Consider the following 24,876-nt stretch of genomic DNA (forward strand, 5'->3'; position numbering starts at 1 on the left):
AGAGGCAGAGCCCTGACTCCTGGCTGGAGCACCAAGAGCCTTTCATCCACACGGCTCAGAATAAAAGGGAGAAAAAGTAGAGAGAATTAGTAGAAGTATGAGTAAAGAAAGAAGGTAAGGAGGAAAGGAAGGAAGGAAGAAAGAAGCAAAGAAGGAAAGAAAGGAGGGAGGGAGGGAGGGAGGGAGGAAGGAAGGAGGGAGGGAAAGAAGGAAAAAAGACAGAAAGATGATACAGTAAAAATAAAATAAAGTATAATATAGTTATTGAATTTAAAAATATTTAGAAAAAGAAAAAAAAAGGGACGGATAGAACCTTAGGACAAATGTTGGAAGCAAAGCTATACAGAGAAAATCTTACACAGAAGCATACACATACACCTTCACAAAAAGAGGTAAAGGGGGAAAAATCATAAATCCTGCTCCCAGAGACCACCTCCTCAATTTGGGGTGATTCGTTGTCTAAAGGAGGGAAGGAAGGAAGGAAAGAAAGAAAGAACGAAGGTAAAGTATAATAAAGTTATTACAATTAAACTTAATTATTAAGAAAAAGAATTTTTTAAAAAAAATCATGGACGGATAGAGCCTTAGGACAAATGGTGGAAGCAAGAGTATACAGACAAGATCTCATACAGAAGCATACACGTACACATTCACATAAAGAGGAAAAGGGAAAAGAATCATAGATCTCGCTCCTAAATTCCACCTCTTCAATTTGGGATCATTCCTTGTCTATTAAGGTATTCCACAGATGCAGGGTATATCAAGTTGATTGTGGAGCTTTAATCCGCTACTTCTGTGGCTGCTGGGAGAGATTTCCCTTTCTCTTCTTTGTTCTCACAGCTCACAGGAGCTCAGCTTTGGATTTGGCCCTGCCTCTGCGTGTAGGTCGCTGGAGGGCGTCTGTCTTTTCGCTCAGACAGGACGGGGTTAAAGGAGCCGTTGATTCGGGGCCTCCGGCTCACTCAGGCCGGGGGTTGGGGGATGGGGGAAGGAGGGGCACTGCGTGCGTGGCGGGCCTGCGGCGGCAGAGGCAGCGTGACGTTGCGGCAGAGGCCGGCGTGACGTTGCACCAGCCTGAGGCCCGCCGTGCGTTGTCCCGGGGAAGTCGTCCCTGGATCCCGGGAACCTGGCAGTGGCGGGCTGCACAGGCTCCGCGGAAGAGGGGTGTGGAGAGTGACCTGTGCTCGCACACAGGCCCCTTGGTGGTGGCAGCAGCAGCCTTAGCGTCTCCCGCCTGTCTCTGGGGTCCGCGGTTTTAGCCGCGTCTCGCGCCCGTCTCTGGGGTTTGCGCTTTCAGCCGCGGCTCGCGCCTGTCTCTGGGGTTCGCGCTTTTAGCCGCGTCTCGCGCCCGTCTCTGGGGTTCGCGCTTTTAGCCGCAGCTCGCGCCCGTCTCTGGAGATCCTTTAAGCAGCGCTCTTAAACCCCTCTCCTCGCGCACCAGGAAACAAAGAGGGAAGAAAAAGTCTCTTGCCTCTTCGGCAGGTGCAGGCTTTTCCCCGAACTCCCTCCCGGCTAGTCGTGGTGCACTAACCCCTTCAGGCTATGTTCAAGCCGCCAACCCCAGTCCTCTCCCTGAGCTCCGTTCAAAACCAAAACCCGAGCCTCAGCTCGCAGCCCCGCCCGCCCCGGGGGTGAGCAGACAAGCCTCTCGGGTTGGTGAGTGCTGGTCGGCACCGATCGTCTGTGCAGGAATCTCCCCGCTTTGCCCTCCGCACCCGTCGCTGTGCACTACTCCGCGGTCCCGAAACTCCCCCCTCCGCCTCCCGCAGTCTCCGCCCGCGGAGGGGCTTCCTAGTGTGTGGAAACTTTTCCTCCTTCACAGCTCCCTCCCACTGGTGCAGGTGCCATCCTTATTCTTTTGTCTCTGTTTTTTCTTTTGCCCTACCCAGGTACGTGGGGAGTTTCTTGCCTTTTGGGAGGTCTGAGGTCTTCTGCCAGCCTTCAGTAGGAGTTCTGTAGGAGTTGTTCCACGTGTGGATGTATTTCTGGTGTATCCGTGGGGAGGAAGGCGATCTCTGCGTCTTACTCTTCCGCCATCTTCAAGGTCCCCCCTCTCGTCTAAGTCGTTATTCCTGTCCTGATACTAGGTTCTTTGGAAACTTTTTTTTTTTTTAGATTTCATATATAACTATTAGCATACGGTATTTGTTTTTCTATTTCTGACTTACTTCACTCTGTATGACTGTCTCTAGGTCCATCCACCTCACTACAAATAACTCAATTTCGTTTCTTTTTATGGCTGAGTAATATTCCATTATATATATGTGCCACATCTTCTTTATCCATTCATCTGTCGATGGACACTTAGGTTGCTTCCATGTCCTGGCTATTGTAAATAGTGCTGCAATGAACATTGGGGTGCATGTGTCTTTTTGAATTCTGGTTTTCTCAGGGTATATGCCCAGTAGTGGGATTTCTGGGTCGTTTGGTAGCTCTATTTTTAGTTTTTTAAGGAAGCTACATACTATTCTCTATAGTGGCTGCACCAACTTACATTCCCACCAACAGTGCAAGAGGGTTCCCTTTTCTCCACACCCTCTCCAGAATTTCTTGTTTGTAGATTTTTTTCATGAAGGCCATTCTGACAGGTGTGAGGTGATGCCTCATCATAGTTTTGATTTGTATTTCTCTAATGATTATTGATGTTGAGCATCCTTTCATGTGTTTTGGCAATCTGTATATCTTCTTTGGAGAAATGCCTATTTAGGTCTTCTGCCCATTTTTGGATGGGATTGTTTATATTTGTGATGTTGAGCTGCAAGGTCTGCTTGTATATTCTGGAGATTAATCCTTTGTCAGTTGCTTTGTTTGCAAGTCTTTTCTCCCATACTGAAGGTTGTCTTTTTGTCTTGTTTATGGTTTCCTTTGCTGTGCAAAAGCTTTGAAGTTTCATTTGGTCCCATTTGTTTATTTTTGTTTTTATTTCCATTTCTCTAGGAGGTGGGTCAAAAAGGATCTTGCTGTGATTTATGTCATGTAGTGTTCTGCCTATGTTTTCCTCTAAGAATTTTATACTGTGTGGCCTTACATTTAGGTCTTTAATCCATTTTGAGTTTATTTTTGTGTATGGCATTAGGAAATGTTCTAATTTCATTTTTTTCCATGTAGCTGTCCAGATTTCCCACCACCACTTGTTGAAGAGGCTGTCCTTTCTCCACTTTACATTCCTGCCTCCTTTATCAAAGATAAGGTGACCATATGTGCATGGGTTTATCTCTGGGCTTTCTATCCTGTTCCATTGATCTATATTTCTGTTTTTGTGCCAGTACCATACTGTCTTGATTACTGTAGCTTTGTAGTATAGTCTGAAGTCAGGGAGCCTGATTCCTCCAGCTCCGTTTTTCGTTCTCAAAATTGCTTTGGCTATTCGGGGTCTTTTGTGTTTCCATACAAATTGTGAAAATTTTTGTTGTAGTTCTGTGAAAAATGCCATTGGTAGTTTGATAGGGATAGCATTGAATCTGTAGATTGCTTTGGGTAGTACAATCAATTTCACAATGTTGATTCTTCCAATCCAAGTACATGGTATATCTCTCCATCTGTTTGTATCATCTTTAATTTCTTTCATCAGTATCTTATAGTGTTCTGCATATGATCTTTTGTCTCTTTAGGTAGGTTTATTCCTAGGTATCTAATTCATTTTGTTGCAGTGGTAAATGGGGGTGTTTCCTTAATTTGTCTTTCTGATTTTTCATTGTTACTGTATAGGAAAGGAAGAGATTTCTGTGCATTAATTTTGTATACTGCTACTTTACCAAATTCATTGATTAGCTCTTGTAGTTTTCTGGTAGCATCTATAGGATTTTCTATGTATAGTAACATGTCATCTGCAAACATTGACAGTTTTACTTCTTCTTTTCCAATTTGGATTCCTTTTATTTCTTTTCTTTTCCAATTGCTCTGGCTAAAACTTCCAAAACTATGTTGAATAATAGTGGTGATAGTTGGCAACCTTGTCTTGCTCCTGATCTTAGTGGAAATGGTTTCAGTTTTTCACCATTGAGAACAATGTTGGCTGTGGGTTTGTCATATATGGCCTTTATTATGTTGAGGTAAGTTCCTTCTATGCCTACATTCCAGAGGGGTTTTTATCGTAAATGGGTGTTGAATTTTTCAAAAGCTTTTTCTGCGTCTATTGAGATTATCATACGTTTTTTATCCTTCCGTTTGTTAATATGGTGTATCCCATTGATTGATTTGCATATATTGAAGATCCTTGCATTCCTGCGAGAAACCCCACTTGATCATGTGTATGATCCTTTTAATGTGCTGTTGGATTCGGTTTGCTAGTATTTTGTTGAGGATTTTTGCATCTATGTTCATCAGTGATATTGGCCTGTAGTTTGCTTTTTTTGTGACATCTTTGTCTGCTTTTGGTATCAGGGTGATGGTGGTCTCGTAGAATGAGTTTGGGAGTGTTCTTCCCTCTGCTATATTTTGGCAGAGTTTGAGAAGGATAGGTGTTAGCTCTTCTCTAAATGTTTCATAGATTTCCCCTGTGATTCCATCTGGTCCTGGGCTTTCGTTTGTTGGAAGATTTTTAATCGCAGTTTCAATTTCAGTGCTTTTGATTGGTCTGCTTATATTTTCTATTTCTTTCTGGTTCAGTCTTGGATAGTTGTGCTTTTCTAAGAATTTGTCCATTTCTTCCAGGTTGTCCTTTTTCTTGGCATATACTTGCCTGTAGTAATCTCTCATGATCCTTTGTATTTCTGCAGTGTCAGTTGTTACTTCTGCTTTTTCATTTCTAATTCTGTTGATTTGTGTCTTTTCCTTTTTTTTCTTGATGAGTCTGGCTAATGGTTTATCAATTTTGTTTATCTTTTCAAAGAACCAGCTTTTAGTTTTATTGACCTTTGCTATTGTTTCCTTCAGTTCTTTTTCATTTATTTCTGATTGGATTTTTATGATTTTTTTCCTTCTGCTAACTTTGGTAGTTTTTTGTTCTTCTTTCTCTAATTGCTTTAGTTGTGAAGTTAGATTTTTTTATTTGAGATTTTTCTTGTTTCTTGAGCTAGGATGGTATTGCTATAATCTTCCCTCTTAGAACAGCTTTTGCTGCATCCCATAGGTTTTGCGTCATCGTGTTTTCATTGTCATTTATTTCTATGTATTTTTTGATTTCCCCTTTGGTTTCTTCAGTGATCACTTGGTTATTTAGTAATGTACTGTTTAGCCTCCATGTGTTTGTATTTTTTACGTTTTCTTCCAGTAATTGATATCTAGTCTCATAAGGTTGAGGTCGGAAAAGATACTTGATATGATTTCAATTTCCTTAAATTTACCAAGGCTTGATTTGTGACCCAAGATATGATCTCTCCTGGACAATGTTCCATGAGCACTTGAGAAGAAAGTGTATTCTGTTGTTTTGGGATGGAATGGCCTATAAATATCACTTAAGTCCATCTTGTTTAATGTATCATTTAAAGCTTGTGTTTGCTTATTTATTTTCATTTTGGATGATCTGTCCATTGGTGAAAGTGGGGTGTTAAAGTCCCCTACTATGACTGTGTGACTGTCAGTTTCTCCTTTTATGGTTGTTAGCATTTTCCTTATGTACTGAGGTGCTCCTATGTTGGGTGCGTAAATATTTACATTAGTTATATCTTCTTCTTGGATTCATCCCTTGATCATTATGCAACGTCCATCTTTGTCTCTTGCAATACTCTTTATTTTAAAGTCTATTTTGTCTTTTCTGAGAATTGCTGTCCCAGCTTTCTTTTGATTTCCATTTGCATGGAGCATCTTTTTCCATCCCCTCACTTTCAGTCTGTATGTGTCCCTAGGTCTGAAGTGGGTCTCTTGTAGACAGCGTATATACAGATCTTGTATTCATTCAGCCAGTCTATGTCTTTTGGTTGGAGCTTTTAATCCATTTACATTTAAGGTAGAGTAATCTTGGTTGTAGGTTTTTCCATTTCATCACTTTAAATGTGTCCTGCCACTCCCTTCTGGCTTGCAGAGTTTCTGCTGAAAGATCAGCTGTTAACCCTATGGGGATTTCTTTGTATGTTATTTGTTGCTTTTCCCTTGCTGCTTTTAATATTTTTCTTTATATTTAATTTTTGATAGTTTGATTAATATATGTCTTGGTGTGTTTCTCCTTTGATTTATCCTGTATGGGACTCTCTGCACTTCCTAGACTTGATTGGCTATTTCCTTTCCCGTATTAGGGAAGTTTTTAACTATAATCTCTTCAAATGTTTTCTCAGACCCTTTCTTTTTCTCTTCTTCTTCTGGGACCCCTATAATTCGAATGTTGGTTCATTTAATGTTGTCCCAGAGGTCTCTGAGACTGTCCTCAATTCCTTTCATTCTTTTTTCTTTATTCTGCTCTGTGGCAGTTATTTCCACTATTTTATTTTCTAGGTCACCTATCTGTTCTTCTGCCTCAGTTATCCTTCTATTGATTCCTTCTAGAGAATTTTTAATTTCATTTTTTGTGTTGTTCATCATTGTTTGTTTGCTCTTTAGTTCTTCTAGGTCGTTAAACATTTCTTGTATTTTCTCCACTTTATTTCCAAGATTTTGGGTCATCTTTACTATCATTTCTCTGAATTCTTTTTCAGGTAGACTGCCTATTTCCTCTTCCTTTGTTTGGTCTGGTGGGTTTTTAGTTTGCTCCTTCATCTGCTGAGTATTCCTCTGTCTTCTCATTTTGCTTAACTTACTGTGTTTGGCGTCTCCTTTTCGCAGGCTGCAGGTTTGTAGTTCCTGTTGTTTTTCATGTCTGTCCCCAGTGGCTAAGGTTGGTTCAGTGGGTTGTGTAGGCTTCCTGGTGGAGGGGATTGGTGCCTTTGTTCTGGTGGATGAGGCTGGATCTTGTCTTTCTGGTGGGCAGGACAATGTCCGGTGTTGTGTTTTGGGGTGCCTGTGAGCTTAGTGTGATTTTAGGCAGCTTCTCTACTAATGGGTGGCATTGTTCCTGTCTTTCTAGTTGTTTGGCATGGGGTGTCCAGCACTGTAGCTTCCCAGTCGTTGAGTGGAGCTGCGTCTTAGCATTGAGACAGAGATCTCTGGGACAGCTCTCGCCGATTGATATTATGTGGGGCTGGAAGTTCTCTGGTGGTCCAATGTCCTGAAGTCGGCTCTACCACCTCAGAGACTTAGGCCTGACTCTTGGCTGGAGCACCAAGACCCTGTCAGCCACACGGCCAGGTAGCGAAGCTGAGGAAGGCTCCCTCTTCACTCAGTGTGCGGTGTTTTCCTTATTTCAGTCAATGGAGGTGCAATTCTCTAAGTCAATGAAACTTTTAGAATCATCTTTAACTCCTGAATCACTCCATGTTTGATTGTATTAGATGCCAAGCTTCGGATTATCAGACAGCGTTCTCAACCTGGTTTGTCTGCCTCTTTCTTCAGTCTCTCCTTGTCCTCCATGTATGGAGCCGGTTTCAGATTTCACCCAGAGAACTTGCCAGGCTGTGATCCAACACCAGCGAACACACTGAAAAAAGCCCCGATTTACCACCTAGAGATAACATTTAATTAGAAGTACCCATTAGGAACAGTAAAACCTGTGTATTACTAATGCTTGAGGAATTTGGGTCTCTAATCCTCTTAGTAGACTTAGACCACATGTCACAGAGGAGGTAGACAGGTAGGCCTTTGAGCAAGCTATGGAGGATTGGTTCTTTGTATGTAAATATTTCTTTGTATGTCAAGGCCAGTTTGGCTAAAGCAGAGTGAACATAGGCAAGTGTGGAATGACATGAGGTTGGAAAAGTATCTGAGTGAAAGAATAGGAGTAATCTTTAAATGGGGCTTTTAGTAAAAGAATTAAATAGAAGAAAGCTTAGGCAAATATTGTTTTTCATTGTTTTTCTTGGGACATATGTAGCTAGTACAGTGGGACATTGATAGAGTTTCATCTCTCTTTGAATGAGACTAGGCTGTTCTTGAAAAGCCAAGTAGGAACTAGAGAAAGGCCCAGTTTGTGGGACACTAATGCTTGAAGGGACAAAAAGAGCAGGTGAAGCTCATGCATGATCACCAGGATAGAAAATCATACAGTGCTTTGGGGATAAAGGTGTAACTAGTTATAACGAGTGGATGTTTGTTTGGAGAGTCCTTTGGGATTGGGATTGTAGCATGATTTCTGAATTTTAGGATATTGTTACTCTTTTCATCTGTCACAACACAAATATATTTACTATTTTAAATAACCATGTCTGGTTTTTTGACATAGCTACTGTGCCAGCAAGAAAGGGTGGAAGAAAGATTGCTAGAAATAGATATGTATACAAATCCATATGTACTTACATTAATATATATTTGACAGTGAGATTTAATATTTGCTGGCATTTACTCCAAAGTTTTTCTTTGTCTTAAAGGACTGAGGTTGTTTTTCAAAATGATTTACCCCTATGGCTCATACCAATACATCACCACTTTGAAATTTTGCTTCATACAGCTGTAGCATTATACACATGCCACAGGAAAACAAACCTTTTTAATATATGAAGGGTGTCAATGCTAGTCATGTGATTTGTAATGCTTTTGCTTAAATATTGATTTTTTTCAAATTCAATTTTTATTGATTTCTCTTAAATATTAATCATTTCTAATGACAGCTTAAAAAATAGGCTGAGCCCCTTGAACATTCTTGCTCTCCACTCCTCGTAGAAATAGAGTACAATTTTAGTATGCTTCAAATTAATTCAAACAAAAACATACTGCTTTTTCATTTAAAGGTTTACTGTCATAAATCAAAATTTTATTTGTGCCGAATCAAGGGATTTAGGCAGAGTATTAACTGTGGCCATGCAGTGTCCCCATGAACAATCCAATGCCATCTACAATCTCTATCCAGTTCATCTATAATTTATTACCATCCTTACTTCATGGAAAACCATTCCTGGCCTTTAGAAGATCAGTGTTCTGCAGTATCAGTGAAGTTGACTGGACTCAGTTTAAATATGATGACTAGAAAGTGGCAGACCATCAACAGTTCCAGGGGACTAAGCTTCTAGGATATTAGTATGTGGAAGGTACTCTGATTCTTCTTGAAAACAAAGAAATGTTAATTCCTCACATTGGCTGTGTTTTAAATTTTTAATTGGAAATCAGCACTTCTGCTTGATTAAGAGTTCAACTTGGCAATGATTAGTTGTGAGGCTTCAGTACATCATTTAACCCCTCTGACTTTGGTTTCCCCATCCAGAACATGGAGGTAATAACACCTGCCAGCGGCTCTCAAGGACGCTGCATGGATAAGTGAATTAGCATCAGTGGCTCCTCAAGAGAAGAGCAGGACAGGTGGTTCCCAGCTTGAGAGGGTTTGTATTTAGAGTTTTTCTTTCTACATAGATTGAGATTTTGTGATATATTTTTCCACACAAGCAATTTGAAAGTGATGGTTAAATCTCAGTCCAGTTCACAAAGACTTTTAAATTCATGAAGAACTGAAAATAAGATATTTTTACACAAATTCAAGATTAATGAATTAAATATTCTTACCTTCAAGGTAGGTAGAAAGAAAAACAACATAAATATTGTTGAAGTACTACAAATGTACTAGAGAAATGCAATAAAGTAAGATAGTTTTTTTTTCTTTCATAGTTTTTTTTTTCTTTCTATTGTGTGTTTGGTGATGACGTTTGAGAATAAAAATTAAAGGACAATGAGGATGGGGGTTAATAAAAAAATTAATATCTGTACACTATGAATTTATTAAAATAAGGTTTTACGAAATAATTTTTGAAATTCAGAAAATAAGAATAAGCCTATAAAAACATACGAAAATGATCTTTCACCAGCCAAGAGATATTTATTATGAACATATTTACCTTGGTTCTTCTTTTGCGGTACGCAGGCCTCTCACTGTTGTGGCCTCTCCCTTTGCGGAGCACAGGCTCCGGACGCACAGGCTCAGCGGTCATGGCTCACTGGCCCAGCCGCTCCGCGGCATGTGGGATCTTCCCGGACCAGGGCACGAACCTGTGTCCCATGCATCGGCAGGCGGACTCTCAACCACTGCACCACCAGGGAAGCCCCTGCCTTGGCTCTTGATTCAAACTAACCAAGACATTTAACTTTGCTTTTCTTTGATAAACGTGTTTCACCAATGCTATTTTTGTATTTAACCATCATGGTAAAAATTCTTTTGTCCCACAAATAAATCAGGGCTGAAACACAGCGTAGTTAGTAATATATTCAAGCATCTGGTTATGGTCATAGTAATGAACAAAGAATTCTGAAGGGTGAGAAGTTAATTAGGCAACAGTTTAGGGCAGGTGAACTGAGGAAATGGCATTTGGAAGAACTAGCATCTTCCAGGGGCCAGTGTTAAAAAGAGAACACTGTATGTTTGTAAATATGGTTAGTTTTGTATATGAATCACTAATGAATTCACAATCTATTCATCTTTGTTATGGACCTGATTTAGCCAAACCTGGCTTCCAATCTAGGCTCTACTAGTTAGTAGCTGTATAACTTTAGACAAAATTTATTTAATTTCTTTTTTCATTGGGGCAAAGTTGACATAGCATAAAATTTACCATAATACAGTGTACAATTCAGTGGCATGTAGTATATTCACAACATTGTGCAACCATTACCTCTATCTAGTTTCAAAACATTTCACCACCCCAAAAGGAAACCTGTACCCATTAAGCCATCACTCGTATTTCCCCTTCCTCCCAGCCCCTGGAAACCATTAATCAACTTCCCATTTCTATGGATTTACCTATTCTGGATATTTCATATTAGTGGAATCATACAATTGGTGACCTTTTCTGTCTATTTACCTGCTTTAACTTCTTTTTGAGCCTCAGGCTCCCCCACTATCTTTTTGAGTTTACATGTATTTAACTGGATCATTGTATGAATTAAAATGAAATTATGTACATAAAGTACTAGACAGAAACCCTAGGCATGCAGGCTGTCCAGTCATTCCTTTTTCACTGTTTGGTTTTAAATCATTGCATCTACCTCTGTATGTGTATAGATATTGCACTAATCTCCTAGGACTTAAATAAAATAAGCTTTCTTATTTTATTTTTCTTCTTATCACTAATTATTGCCTTTGTAATCTGGTTAATGGGGGTATTTCTAGGGATTTTCATTTTGGCCTATGTGCTGCCCTGTTCCTTCACCTCGCCTCCTGCCTTCTTTTCTAAACATAGTTGTACGTCCATCCATTTGGTGGGTCCTGGGAGTTTTCTTTTCATATCTGTGAAAACAGCAAGCTGACAGGCTTCTCCTTGGCATGACACAGCATGTGTGAATCTGTGTCATGTCCAAGCAACTTTGTTCATAGTTAATTTGTTAAATTCCTCTGGAGAACAGACATGGCATTCCCCACTGAGCAATCAGGACAGCTGCGAAGTCAGGCTGTGGTCAAACAGAACCCAGTGTGAAATGTGTATTCAGAGCCCAGAGACAGTGGTGATGGCCAAGTCCCTGCAAGTTTACTGGTCTGTCTTTGGGAATACGAGTGTAACATGCCCCGGAGCCCCCTGTTGCCCATAGATCTTAGGTATATAGGATGCATGGCTGTGAAGGTCTAACAGATACAAACAAGCAGAAGGGGAAACCCGGGAGTGATGGTGTAATACCATCTCACTGTACACTCTTCCCTCTTTTGTTCCTTTTTTTCTTTCCCCTTTCTGCTTTCTTTTTTTTTCTTTTCTTTTTGGTTATCCTAAAATTTACTTTCCATCTCCACAGCTGCTTTGATCTTGGCATGGTGCTCCTTTGACAATTAAGAGATGGGGACTGGCCCCTGACAAGTCATTATGAAGGGAGTTAGAGTTTAAAAACAAATAAACTAAACCTTAAGCACTACTTGCGTGAGTCAGAAGAGGCCATAAACCACTACCTTGTCTTGGGTAGACACTGGGTAGGCACTGTCTTCAGTGAGTACTTCGAATAAAGTGCCCCTCTAAGCTTTCCCCAAAGCTAGCCCACAAATTGTGAAAGTCAGCCTGGCATTCAGAGGCCAGAATGGCACATCTCCTTGAAATATTCTGTACAGTCCAGGAATGGGTCCTTGCTGTCATTGATAGGAAAATAAGCACAGGCTGGACATAAAGATTTCAAGGAGATGGGCCTAATGAGATTATCAGCAAGCTTGGTCTCTCTTTGTGTATTAATTTTTTGTTGTTGTTTTCTGGTTTTGGTTCTCTTAGACTAATGCGATAATGACTGAAATGAAGACCTTGATATGGAAAAATGTGAGAATCTCATGAAAAAGAATCCTTTCTAATTCCCAGGGAGTTCATGAAATTCTGCTGAAATTTTCCAGTCTTCCTGGTTGGTTGAAGGAAGAGCTGACTACAAGTTTGTCTCATAACGTTGTTTAGGAACATTATGTAAAGAAAGGAGGTTTCTGGAAATTTCTGATTAGACCTGCGTGTATGGCAGCAGGGGAATTGCTCTGTGTGTATATTATACTAAATACTTCACATGTTGTATCCTTTATTTTGACCAATGAGAGGTGGGTATTTGGGAAAATTGAGATTCAGAAAGGGAAAGCAATATGCCTAAATTGGTCAGGTAGGTAGTAGGAGTCAAGATTAAAGTTTGAATCCAAGTCTTTCTGAGTCCAAAGTCTATGTACTTTTCCACTGTGTTACCTGTGCCATCTGCCATCATATTACTTAGTAAGCACCTACATAAAACCTAGCTTCCCTTCGTCTCACTGATTCCGTCAGAGCTCATCCATTCAACAAATGTAGATTAGATAATTCCTACCTGCAAAGCTCAGGAGGGCATTAAAGGTGAGGAACAGAGTTCTTATCCTCAGGGAGTTCCCAGTTTAGGTGAAGAGATAAGACATTACTCAGATTAAGGACAGCACAAGGCCTAACATGCTGGGAGAGTACTAAGGAGTGAGAAGGTCAAGTCTAGCTAGGAGTTCCCAGGAGGTCTCATAGGAGAGTGGCCCTAGAGCTTGGCTCCGAACAGTGGAGATGATTAAGAAATAGAGAATGGGGAAGGATTCCAGCTAGAAGAACAGAAAAGGAAGATGCAGAATAAAGGACTCAGGATGAGAGTTAGGAATGATGAGTCTTCCAGGTTGTCTGAACTCTAAGTCAAGACTAATCAAGCAGGTCTGTACCTGAGTCTGAGGAGTTTGGACTTTCTGGTTTACTTTGTATTAGATATTTCATGGAAGGAAATAAATAGTGATGAGATATTAGGCCAGAGGTCAAAAATTAATGTTTGGCAAGCAGATTACCAAAGGCTGAAGTGTTTTGTTAGACTAGCATAATTTTTTTTAATGTAAGTAGTTTTTAAAAAGGGACTTTCACATAAAAATCTGGATTTCTTGAAATTGAGTTATTTGTAGTGAGGTGGATGGACATAGAGTCTGTCATACAGACTGAAGTAAGTCAGAAAGAGAGAAACGAATACTGTATGCTAACACATATATATGGAATCTAAAAAAAAAATAAGGTTCTGAAGAACCTCGGGGCAGGACAGGAATAAAGACATAGATGTAGAGAATGGACGTGAGGACACAGGGAGGGGGAAGGGTAACCTGGGACGAAGTGAGAGAGTGGCACAGACATATATACACTACAAAATGTAAAATAGATAGTGGGAAGCAGCCGCATAGCACAGGGAGATCATCTAGGTGCTTTGTGACCACCTAGAGGGGTGGGATAGGGAGGGTGGGAGGGAGCTGCAAGAGGGAATATGGGGATATATGTGTACGTATAGCTGATTCACTTTGCTATAAAGCAGAAACTAACACACCATTGTAAAGCAATTATACCCCAGTAAAAAATTTTTTAAAATCTGTATTTCTAAATTATATTGAACAATTTGTTGGCATTTAATATGGCAACAATAGGCTGCAACTGTGTAGAAGATGCCTCTTCTAGACAAGCCGTATACTTCTTCAGTTTATATGAGTCCCTGCCTAATCCAATACCTGAACTGCTCCATTAATTTACCTTATCTACCTAGTCCCCATGGGCATTTGAGCTGGCAATCCCTCTCTTAGAGGTCCCTGATGGATGCTCTATTGTCATAAAGTAGAAAAGTTAGAGATTTAACTTAATGGCCACACTAAGGTTAATACTTCCATTGTAAACATATTACATACATTGTTTATAATCCCATAAAAAGAGAAGCCTGGGATTTATTGATCTTTATTAAACTTTTCTTCTTGTCTTTCTTCTTATCAAAGACAAATACTCTTGGATTTTCCACTGGTGGTCACTTCAGTCAGAATCTGACCATGGTCCCTGTGGTAGACAGAATAATGACCCCCTCACCCTCAAGTATATCCACATCCTGATCTCCACAACCTGTGAATATGCTAACTTACATGGCAAAAGGGACTTTGCAGATGTGATTGAGTTTAGGATCTTTTGATGGGATGGTTATCCTGGATTATCTACTCAATATAATCACAAGGGTCAAAGAGGTGAGCATAGAATGGTGGACAGTAGATAAATTACCATCATAGATGCCAAGTGTTCCAGGATATCATTTACTTACACTTACTATGTACTATGCATTTACCTGCAAAATTTTATTTAATTTTATATTGCTGTGAGGCTGATGTCATTATCTCTACTTTACAAATGAGGAAATAAAAGTACTCACAGGTAGTAGATGTAGAGTTGAATGAAAATCATCAGTATGACATATATAAATTTCTTAGTCCAATGTTCTCTTCAATGTACCTATAAGCCCTACATTCAGTTTTTTCTTTTATCTTCCTTTCTGAGCTAATTTTGGAACTAGAATTTTATTAATAACATATTTATGTAAACACAGAGTCTTTTTAGGTAGCTAGATGTCTTCCTGGACTAAACAATTGTAGTAGTTAAAAGACCATACCCTGGAGCCAGACTGCATAAATATAAACACTGTTCCATTACTTTACAGCTGTGTGTCTTTGCAAAATTTTATGACTTCTTTGTGCCTCAATTTCTTCATTTGTAAGGTAGGGACAATAATAGTACCAATCTCATAAGGCATTTTGAGGATTAAGCATGTTAAAACATGGAAACTGCTTGGAAGACTTTCTGGAACCATATGGAAGCCTTTGTTTATCACTGTTATTATAATTAGGATCCTTGAGAAGAAATGACTGTTTCTTATGACCTCTCCTTCCCCAAACAAAATATATACTGTCAATTCAGCAAACAAATTATGAGTTTTTGTTCCTTGATAGGGTTGATCCTCTTTAGCCTTTTGGTCACAAGAGAGAAACATGTCACTTCTCTCAGCACAGCAAACTTACTTGAACAGTGGCTTAGAATCTCCAATTCCATTGGTAGCTTTCCCTTTTTAAAGGTTGAAATGAGAATATTGCTGTCTGTATCTGGTAAGTCACTCACCCAAACTGTGCAGGGTGAGCTTGTTATAAAGAGATAAGACACCTAGCTTGGCAGGTCTCAGCCATCTCTCTTCTCTTCGGCTAGTCTCCCTGGTTAAAGTTCCTATGAGCATAGGCCCAGCCACCCGTCCTTCACACTGAATGATTTTATGCACCATCTGTGCTCCACGTGGTTGGGCACCTTTGCTGGTTCTTGAGTTGTCTCCATCCTATCTCCATGCTGATGACAACCAGCAACTGTCTCAAGTTGCCTTCAAGCATCTTCTTTTGCTTCTTTGAGAGGATGGAAGAATGAATGGGAATGGAGAAGCATCCCAAATGGGAACTGAGTAATATTCTTGGCTTTATGCCTCAGATATTCCCTTGGTAAGTCTTTCTTCTAGCTTTTATTCATGACACGAGAAGACTCAAAAGTGAAGCCAATACATTTCTAATGGAATAGAGGTAGGATCCTAAACTGTACAGTTGATGTTTAAAAGCATATTAAACAAAGAGACAGACAAGCGCAGAGGAGAACACTTGCAAGGACAGTGTACATAGAGAGTAGGAAGAAACTGATGTGTGAAAATTGGGGCTGAGTTAGAGACTTCACTCTCCTCAACAGGGCCCATTCGACTGGTAATGAGATTTTGTATCCACCCTTATACTTGATTAATAAGAGCAATGGGGTATATGCCCCACTCCCTCCAGTATCCATACTTGGGCAAGTAGTCCTCAGTATCTCCTGTTTCTCCTTCATGCCCAGAGTTGACCGAATACAGTAGTTAGAGAAGTTCAGGTGATTAAATAGTTGCAATCACAAACCCTTGGCTTGTGAATTTTAAGAATCCTGTTGACTACTTCACTCAACAAATATTTATTGAGCCCCTATCGTATTCAAGATTAACTTTTCACCATGATTTTTATCCCTGTCCTTATCACCACCAGAAGCCTAGGCCTCCCATGGCATCGCTTATCTGTATATCCTCTTTGCAGACCCTATGTACCACCATTTCAGCACATTTTATATTATTTTGCAGTTGTTCTGTTACACAGAGCTCCTCACCTCAACTCTAAGTTCCTGGTGCCAAGGACCTGTTCTTCATTCTTTTGCATCTGCACACCTAACGTAGTGCTCAGTCTTAGTGAGTGTTCAATAAATGGTAGTTAAATGAAGAAGTCTTTAGAATTTTTCATCAATATTTTACAAAATGAAATAGGCATTTTAGGAAATTGAATAAATGAATTAGAAGGTTTTTCTTACAGTAGTGGCCCTCACTATTATCAAGATGGACTGAGACTTACCGAGGTGGCATTCATGAAACCCTGGAGTTTAGGAGAAAGGGTTGGGATGAAAACAAAGCTGTTCCTTGAGCAGACAGTCATCCTACCCGAGTGCACTTTCATTTTGGCTAATTGTGCAGCATTCCTGGGGCCTGAGTATCAGGTCCTGTCATAATTTGACTTGCTTACTCTGAACTGGGTTCACTACCTCATTTTAAGTCGACTAAGGAAAGTACAAGCATAATAGGGTCAGAAATAGAAACACCATAAATTTGTTATAGCTAGGGGCTTTAATGCAGAGTCTGTTTTACAAACTGTTTATATTTGCATCTGTTGTTTACTAAGTTAAAGTTTATAAATAATCAATACTTTAGACATTTAGGTGCAAATTAAATAATGCTTTACTTTGTTTCAAAAGAATTTGAGGTGAACACTTAAATGAATTTATTCTAATGACACAAAAATTATTAAGCAAAAAAAGAAAAATGAGAAAATAGATAAAATGTAAAGTTGTTTGTTACTTTTGGATTGCAATCCTGATATGACTCAATATTATTTATAATAACAAGCCCTTTGTTGATAAAAATATATTCTCACAATTGAGTTGTTCTTCTACTTCCCAGAGATGAAACAATAAGCCAGACCCTTGAAATTTGTCAGTCTCCCTGCAGTGATCATCTGACCCTGAAAAACATATCTCTTTAACAAAGAAGCATGGCATCTGCCAAGATACTCACTCACAAACAGCACTGAACCTAAGTTATAAAGAGTATGAGAGACAACCAATAATAGCCATAGTTACCAACTATTCAGCATTTCCTAAGGAGCATTTATTGCTGGGCGTTTACTAGCTCTATGACCTTGGCCAAGATCCTTAGTCTCTCTATTCAACCATTTCCTCACATGTGAATTGGGTTAATCACAGAACCTACTTCACAGGATTGTTGTGATAATAAAATGTGTTGATCTATGTAAATCATTTAGTACTTGGCACATGGTAAATAGACTTAACCTGGTGTCTATTACAACTATTACTGAGTACCTAGAACTAGATCGGTATGTTATGTTTACATATGTTATCTAATTTAATTTTATCTTTTTTAAAAATTAATTAATTTATTTATATTTGGCTGCATTGGGTCTTCATTTCTGAGTGTGGGCTTTCTCTAGTTGCGGTGAGCAAGGGCTACTCTTCGTTGCAGTGAGTGGGCTTCTCATTGCGGTGGCTTCTCTTGCTGCGGAGCATGGGCTCTAGGCACATGGGCTTCAATAGTTGCAGTGCACAGGTTTCAGTATTTGTGGCACACAGGCTCAGTAGCTGTGGCTCATGGGCTCAGTAGCTGTGGTGCATGGGATTAGTTGCTCTGTGGCATGTGGGATCTTCTCAGACCAGGGCTCAAACCTGCATCCCCTGCATTGGCAGGTGGATTCTTAACCACTGTGCCACCAGGGAAGTCCCTAATTTTATCTTTTAAATAACAACCTTCTTATAAGTACATTTTTATACTTTTACACATGAGGAATCTGAGTGAGAGATTAAATAATTGGCCTAGGATTTCACAGCTAATAAGTGGAAGACATTTAAATCTAGGTTTGTCTGACACTTAAACACCATGGTATGCTGTCTTGAGACTACATCTCCAATTCTCATAGAAACTGTTATGTTCCTGGTGTAGGTGTTGAACTTCAGGAGCAGTAATGACTCCATCTCTCCACACTTCGGGTAAGCATCTTTAGCCTGGTATCTAACCCCTTTGCTTCATTATCTTTAACTTTATTACATGCTACATCTTTCCATACACTCTGTGCTGCAGGCACAAAATAGTGCTAATAATAATAATTTATTTTCTCATTTAATCCCACAAAACCCCAGTGAAATAAGCAATATAATTTTTGCTTCACAGATTATTAAAGTGAGGTTCATAGAATTCAAGATTGTAGAACCAGTAAGGAGAGCTGTAGCTACCAGGAGCCAGGGATACAATAGCCGAAGGCTCAATACTTGCCCTCAAGGAGCTCAGTGACAGGTAAGGAAGATGGAAAAATAGGCAGACAATCACAGTGGAGTGCGGGTAATGCTATGATAAAGGTGCATGCTGGGTGCTGTGCGACTCCTGACAAAGTAGAAGAGGGAGGAGGGAAATGTGCTCAGGGAAGGCTTCCAAGGGTGGTGACACCAGAGCTGAGCCTTCACAAAGGAGTGAACCAAGAGGATAACTGAGAAGGGGGCTTCAGGCCCAAGAGTTTCCATGAGCAAAGGACCAGAAGCCTGGAGAAAAGTGGGACAGTGGACAGCTGCAAGAAATTCACTAAGGCTGGAGTTGAGAGTAGAATAGGGTTGTAGTGAATTGAATTCAACTGTGAAGGACCTTGTGTGCCTCATTAAGTAGCTTAAATTTTATCATGAAGATAAGAATTTTCTGACATCTTTAAGCAGAAAAGATATGGCATAAGATTGACGATTAATATGGCATTTTTACTCTGAGGTCGCGGATGTGCTGAAGGCAAAAATAGGGTGGGGATAGAGTTAGGTAAACCACTTGGGAGTTTAGGTGAGAAACAACAGCCTTCTGAATTAAAGCAGAGGTACGGGTCTGGAAAGGAGGAAGAAAAGCCTCAATCTATTTAAGAGTTGAAGTGGCCAGGATGAAGGAATTGGCAGTGGGTATAAACAGTGTGAAAAAGGATAAATCTAAGCTGACTCCCGTGTTTTGGCCAGACAACTGGGTACTCAGTGATGCTTTCACTGAGAAATTAGAAAGAATTTAGAAAGAGAAGCAGATTTCAAATGAAAGGCTGCCAGCTTAGCTGTAAACACATTGAATTTAAGAAGAGTGTGAAACACAGGAGGATGCCTCTGGGACTGATTTGGAGCTAGGAGGAGGATTCGGTACTGGGGAGAGAATAAGTCTTAGGTGAAGTCATGGGTGAAGATGCAGTCATGGAAAGAAAGTTAACCAGGACTTGAATTCAGGTCAATTTAACCTCAAAGCGCACACTCTTCCCATGACCCTTAAATTGCCATTTCCCAAGGATAACATCATTTACAATTGTTTATGCTGTTTCTTGTATGTGGAATGCACTTTCTCTTCATCACTATGTCCTGAGATCCTAGCTGCTCTTCAAACTTCAGCTCAAGTCCCACGTCTGGTACAGCGTCCCCCAGACTCATGATCAACATTGATCTTTCCTGCCCATTCTTCCTTTATATGTTTTTACTCCTCTAATATAGCACTAGGGATCTTAGAGACCTCAGAGGGTCCTGAAGAGTCATTTAGCCCAAGCCTCACTGTTGCATGAACCCCTTTTTCAGTGGCCCCCATGAGTAACCTTGCAGCCTTTCTTCAACAATTCTACAAGCAAGCCGTCTCACTTTTCAGAAACAACCATTCCAATTAAAAGCAGTTTTAATTACCAGAAGATTCTGCTAATATCCAGAGCTGTCTGTTTTAATGTCCACCCACTGGTACCTGCTTTGCCTGGTGGAGTCCACCCCCTCTTCACACGACATCCCTTCGGTTCTTTAAAGACATTTATCATGTACCACTTTATTGCTCTTTCCAGGGCTAAACATCCTCAGCTCCTAAAGCTACTCTTCAGGACGTGTTTTGTCTGTTTCCTCACTGTCATTTCAAGGTACTCCAGTTATATCTCTCTTAAGATATGATACTCAGAGCTCAACCCAATAATACAGATATGATCTACCCACCACCAAATAGAGTAAAACAATGCTGTTTTGTTCTAAACATTTTTACTACTTCAGATGCAGCATAAGATTTTATAAGTAGTCTCATGGTCCTTAACTGTGGATTTATATATTGAATTCACAGTTACTTATTATAGTTGCTTTGGATCATGGTTATTTGCAAGTGTGCCTCTCCTTCTCCTGATTATAAGTCTTTAGATTTATCCAAAAGCATGTGTTATTTATCTCAGTAATCACTTTGCTCAGCACAGTGCCTTTCATGTGCTTGGAGCTTAATAAATGCTGCACCTTCAAACTGACATTGTGTCAGTGTGTTTCCTTAAAAAGCCACAGCCAAAAAACTGTACCATCTTGCCTCTTTTATTGAGTAATGAAACTTTTTTTGTCTGCTTGAATTATTATCAAAAAAGGATTTATTGAAACAATATTCTGCTAAGAGAAGATGAACATTAAATTTGAGTTAAAATCACTGAGTGAAAGGAAGACTAAATTTTCTCCATGGCAGAATAGAATTTATACCTCTGCCTTTTCAGAAACATATCTGAACTCAGCTTTCATCTCTCTGAGTCTCTAAGAACCCTGTCTCTGCATTTTTCTATAATTAATTTCTAAGTCAGCTGAAAGTATGCTTTTCTCCTCTCCCTTCCTAGCAACTCTTTCTAATACAATACAGAGAGTTAAAGAAAAGTGGCCCGGTTCTGGTTTTCCAAGAGTGGAAAGATTGGATATTCAAGAGGGACATTAATACCAGAGTAGTTTTGGGGGAAAATACTCAAGTGAAAGAAACATATCTGAGCAACTTTATAGAGTATTTAAAAGTGAATTTAGATGTCATTGTATCTAAATGACAAACGAGGAACATGACCTTGTGTTTATCTGTAGTCAAGAAATCCAGAGTCTTCATTTTTAAAAGATCACAATAGGCTGTCTAATCCAGCATTCAACAAAAGATTCCCAAACATCCTTAGCTGCATTGAGCTGGTTGGTCTCTGAGAACTGGCAGCACTTAAGACTACATTAGACAAGTGTGGGTTTTGATCTGTCCTACTTCTAGAGTTGAAATTCCTTCTTAGCTGTTCTGGATTTAGGATCATCTCTGAACTGCCCCCAGGCTGGTGGTGCAGTCACAGTTAATCACCCCCATTTATTCTGCTGTTGTACTTTACTCCATGTGCTGTCTTTCCCAGGGACAAGTTATTTGTTAATCATAATGAAGATAGATCTTTTCCACGTTAAACTGATTACAGCCTCCCTACGTCACATCAAGTTGCCCAAGATTAGCCTTTTTGTTATTTTTAAGGGCACAGGAAGTGAGAACCCAAAGTGTGGCCTCCCTGGGGAGAGAGAAGGACAATAGAATACTGATAATCTCCAAGAACAGACTAACTTCCGTCCAGCCACCATAAGAAAATACACAATCTACATTAAAATATGGTGTTTGCCATGCAATTTTCCTAGCACATTTAAACATTGCTTCTCATAAGCCCTTCCTCTGTAGAAGTTCTGGAGTCCTCATTGAACAGAGGCTTCTGATTCATTTACAGATACACACGGCACTTTCATTAATGTCTCAGGGTTAGTTGACAATAGAATCAGGTATTGATATGGTTGGAGGGAGGGCTCACTTAAGAGTAGATTGAGACCTTTTGTTTCACTGAGATTTCTCAGCCTTTCTCTCTTACCTTTTCTAAACTGTCCCCCATTCCCATTAATGTCTGCTGGTATTTGGGGTTGTCTCCTTGATGCATAAGAAGTGATCTGACTATAGTGGCTGTGAACGCCCCTGTTGTTTCAAAGATGAGAGAGGAAATTAAACATTTGTTCAACATCTACTCTTCCACTCTATATGAAGCTTGCTCTTGGTTAGGTTCTTTACATAAATAATCTTAATTCTCTAGAGATCACTTTCCCTCTGAATGAATGTAAACCCACACGTTCCTGAAAGAGTTGTCACAAAGATGAATCCACAAATCTTTTCATTAAGGGCAAAACTGTTGAGCTAATGTCTTTGGGGTTTAATGTCACTGTTGCCTTTAATAAACTTAACATCATTTTCAAGAATGAATAAGTAGTTATTTGCCTGTGGCACCTCAGTAGTAACCGCACCAAGACCCCTTGCTAGTAGGACATTAGTGGAAGGAATTCAACCAAAAGAAGTAAAAGTAAAGATGAGTAGTGGTAGTATGCTTATTAAATAATTTAGTGAATGTTGTGTATGTGTGTGCCAGGCATGAGTTAGGTGCTGAGGCATAGTGGTTTAAAACAAACTTGGTCTCTACCCTCATGGGGCTTACAACAAAATATAAAAAATGACTATTAAACAAAAAATCAGAAAGATCTGATTTCCAATCCTGGCTTTACCTATATGTACCTTGGGCAAGTTGTTTAGTCTCAACTTTCCCAACTATAAAATAAATGAACAAGCTAATATCAATTCTTCATTGATTTGTAGTTCTGTGGATTTCATTTTTTGCCTTGTAAAAACTGATTGCTCCTGCCTTATATTTAGGTACCTTATAGTTCTTGGACTTTTTGATTTCATAAGGTATAAGTTGAAGTAACTTCCTAGTGAGAAACTGCTATCAGTTACAGATCTTGTTTACCTCTCTTTTGAGAATCTCTTAAAAGAAGATTAGGAATCTGCCTGGCAGAATAGCTCCTGCTCAATCCATTCTACAGTATTCCACTATTTTTTGTCCAGCATTACGTTTTAATGCTTATAGTTTATTGTTGTTACTTATGATACTTTTGTTGATTTAATTAAATAACTGTATTCTTCATCCAGCTAATCAAGAATTATTTTGAGTACAAAATGTTCATTATGTATAATATACTACATACATGCCTATTTTATTATCAGGCAGCCTTCTTAACATACATACAAATTATCGACTCTTCTCTAGTTTTGCAATGTTATGAGGTTTAATAAATATTTTTATTGGATTTCCTTCATAAGTAGTCTGTTTCCTTTGGGTCATTAAATAATTCAAATGTACTTTATAGTGACTAAAGTAATTTTTATGCTTTTCAAATTCTTTCCTTGAATCCATTTCCATTTGTGCCTCCCATTTCCCTCTTTCTGCCCTCAATTTCCTCTCCTAGACACCACAATTCTTGAAAACAATGGCCTATAGTTTAGGGACTTCATTATGTGCTCACCTCTGTACCCTAGGATACATATTTCCAAGTCCCCTTGATTTATTTGGGTTTTCTAAGCATTTTTTACCTACCTTATATTAATAGCTATTTTTATAAGGCCTTCATTACTTACTAATTCTGCAAATTCCATTTCCTTATCTTACCAAAGATGAAAAAGGAGTTCATTATCTCAGTTGTTTTAGAGTCATTATTAATATCACTCCTTTCCTTATTTTTTAATGGTTCTACATATGTTCAAATATTTATTTTCCCTGGTATAGTTGTAAAAAACCTTCTCACTCGCTTTAATGTATTTGGCCAGCATTAGCTCATTATTCCTTTTGGCTGTCCTTCCCATTCTGTTCCTGGGAGTCCTGAGAGATTTTTGTATCCTTTGGGGGAAGGAGTAAGGGCAGGGGCAGATCCAGGTCCATGGGCTTCCTTACAAGAATTGATTATAAATTTAGTATAAATGTATTTATTATAGGACAAAGCTGGCAAGTACTGTAAATATCACAAAATCATGAAAAATAACAATGATTTTTTCTTAATTAATTGCCTGACACACTTCTATAATGCTTTCTTTCCTGCATTTTTAGGCTGCCTACTCTTTGGTCATCTTTTCCTATAACAGTGATTTTTTTTTTTTTAATTTGTAGGGTTGCCAGATTTAACAAATAGAAATACAGGGAATTTGGGATTGACATGTACACACTGCTATATTTAAAACGGATAATCAACCAGGACCTACTGTATAGCACAGGGAACTCTGCTCAGTATTATGTTAACAACCTAAATGGGAAAAGAATTAGAAAAATAATAGATACATGTATATGTATAACTTAATCACTTTGCTGTACAGCTGAAATTATCACAACACTGTTAATGAACTATACTCCAATATAAAGTAAAAAGTTAAAGAAAAAGAAATATAGGATGTTTAAAGTTGAATTTCATACAATACTGGGAATACCTATACTAAAATGTATTTGTTGCTTATCTGAAATTCAAAGTTAACCAGGCATCTTGTATTTTACCTGAAAACCAAAATAATACCATTTTCTACAAAAGAATAGAAAAATAATTTAATTTCTCCTCTGGAATATTTAGTCAAAGAATTTTTAATTTACTGGCAGTTTAGAAGCATTTCTCCAGCCTCATAACTTGTTACTGGTATTGTCATATAAAACTTTAGAGTTGTCAAATTTGGGAAATCCTGTATCAAGTTTTTTCATACATGAACTGTAATATTTTTAAAATTTCTTCACAGATAATGCCCAGCTCTGTCCATAGAAGCATACTTTCTCCTCCCTCAGTCACATTTTTCTGGTGCTGGCACCATGGGACATATGCATATGGTGGTATGAACTCTGGTCCTCTAACTGTGGACATCATAAATATATATCCCACTGAATTTGACCCAAAGGTATCCAGAACTTAACTTCCCTTTAGCCTGATCCTGAAATAC

Source organism: Phocoena sinus, chromosome 5, assembly GCF_008692025.1.
Source record: "Phocoena sinus isolate mPhoSin1 chromosome 5, mPhoSin1.pri, whole genome shotgun sequence".
Classification (NCBI taxonomy): domain Eukaryota; kingdom Metazoa; phylum Chordata; class Mammalia; order Artiodactyla; family Phocoenidae; genus Phocoena; species Phocoena sinus.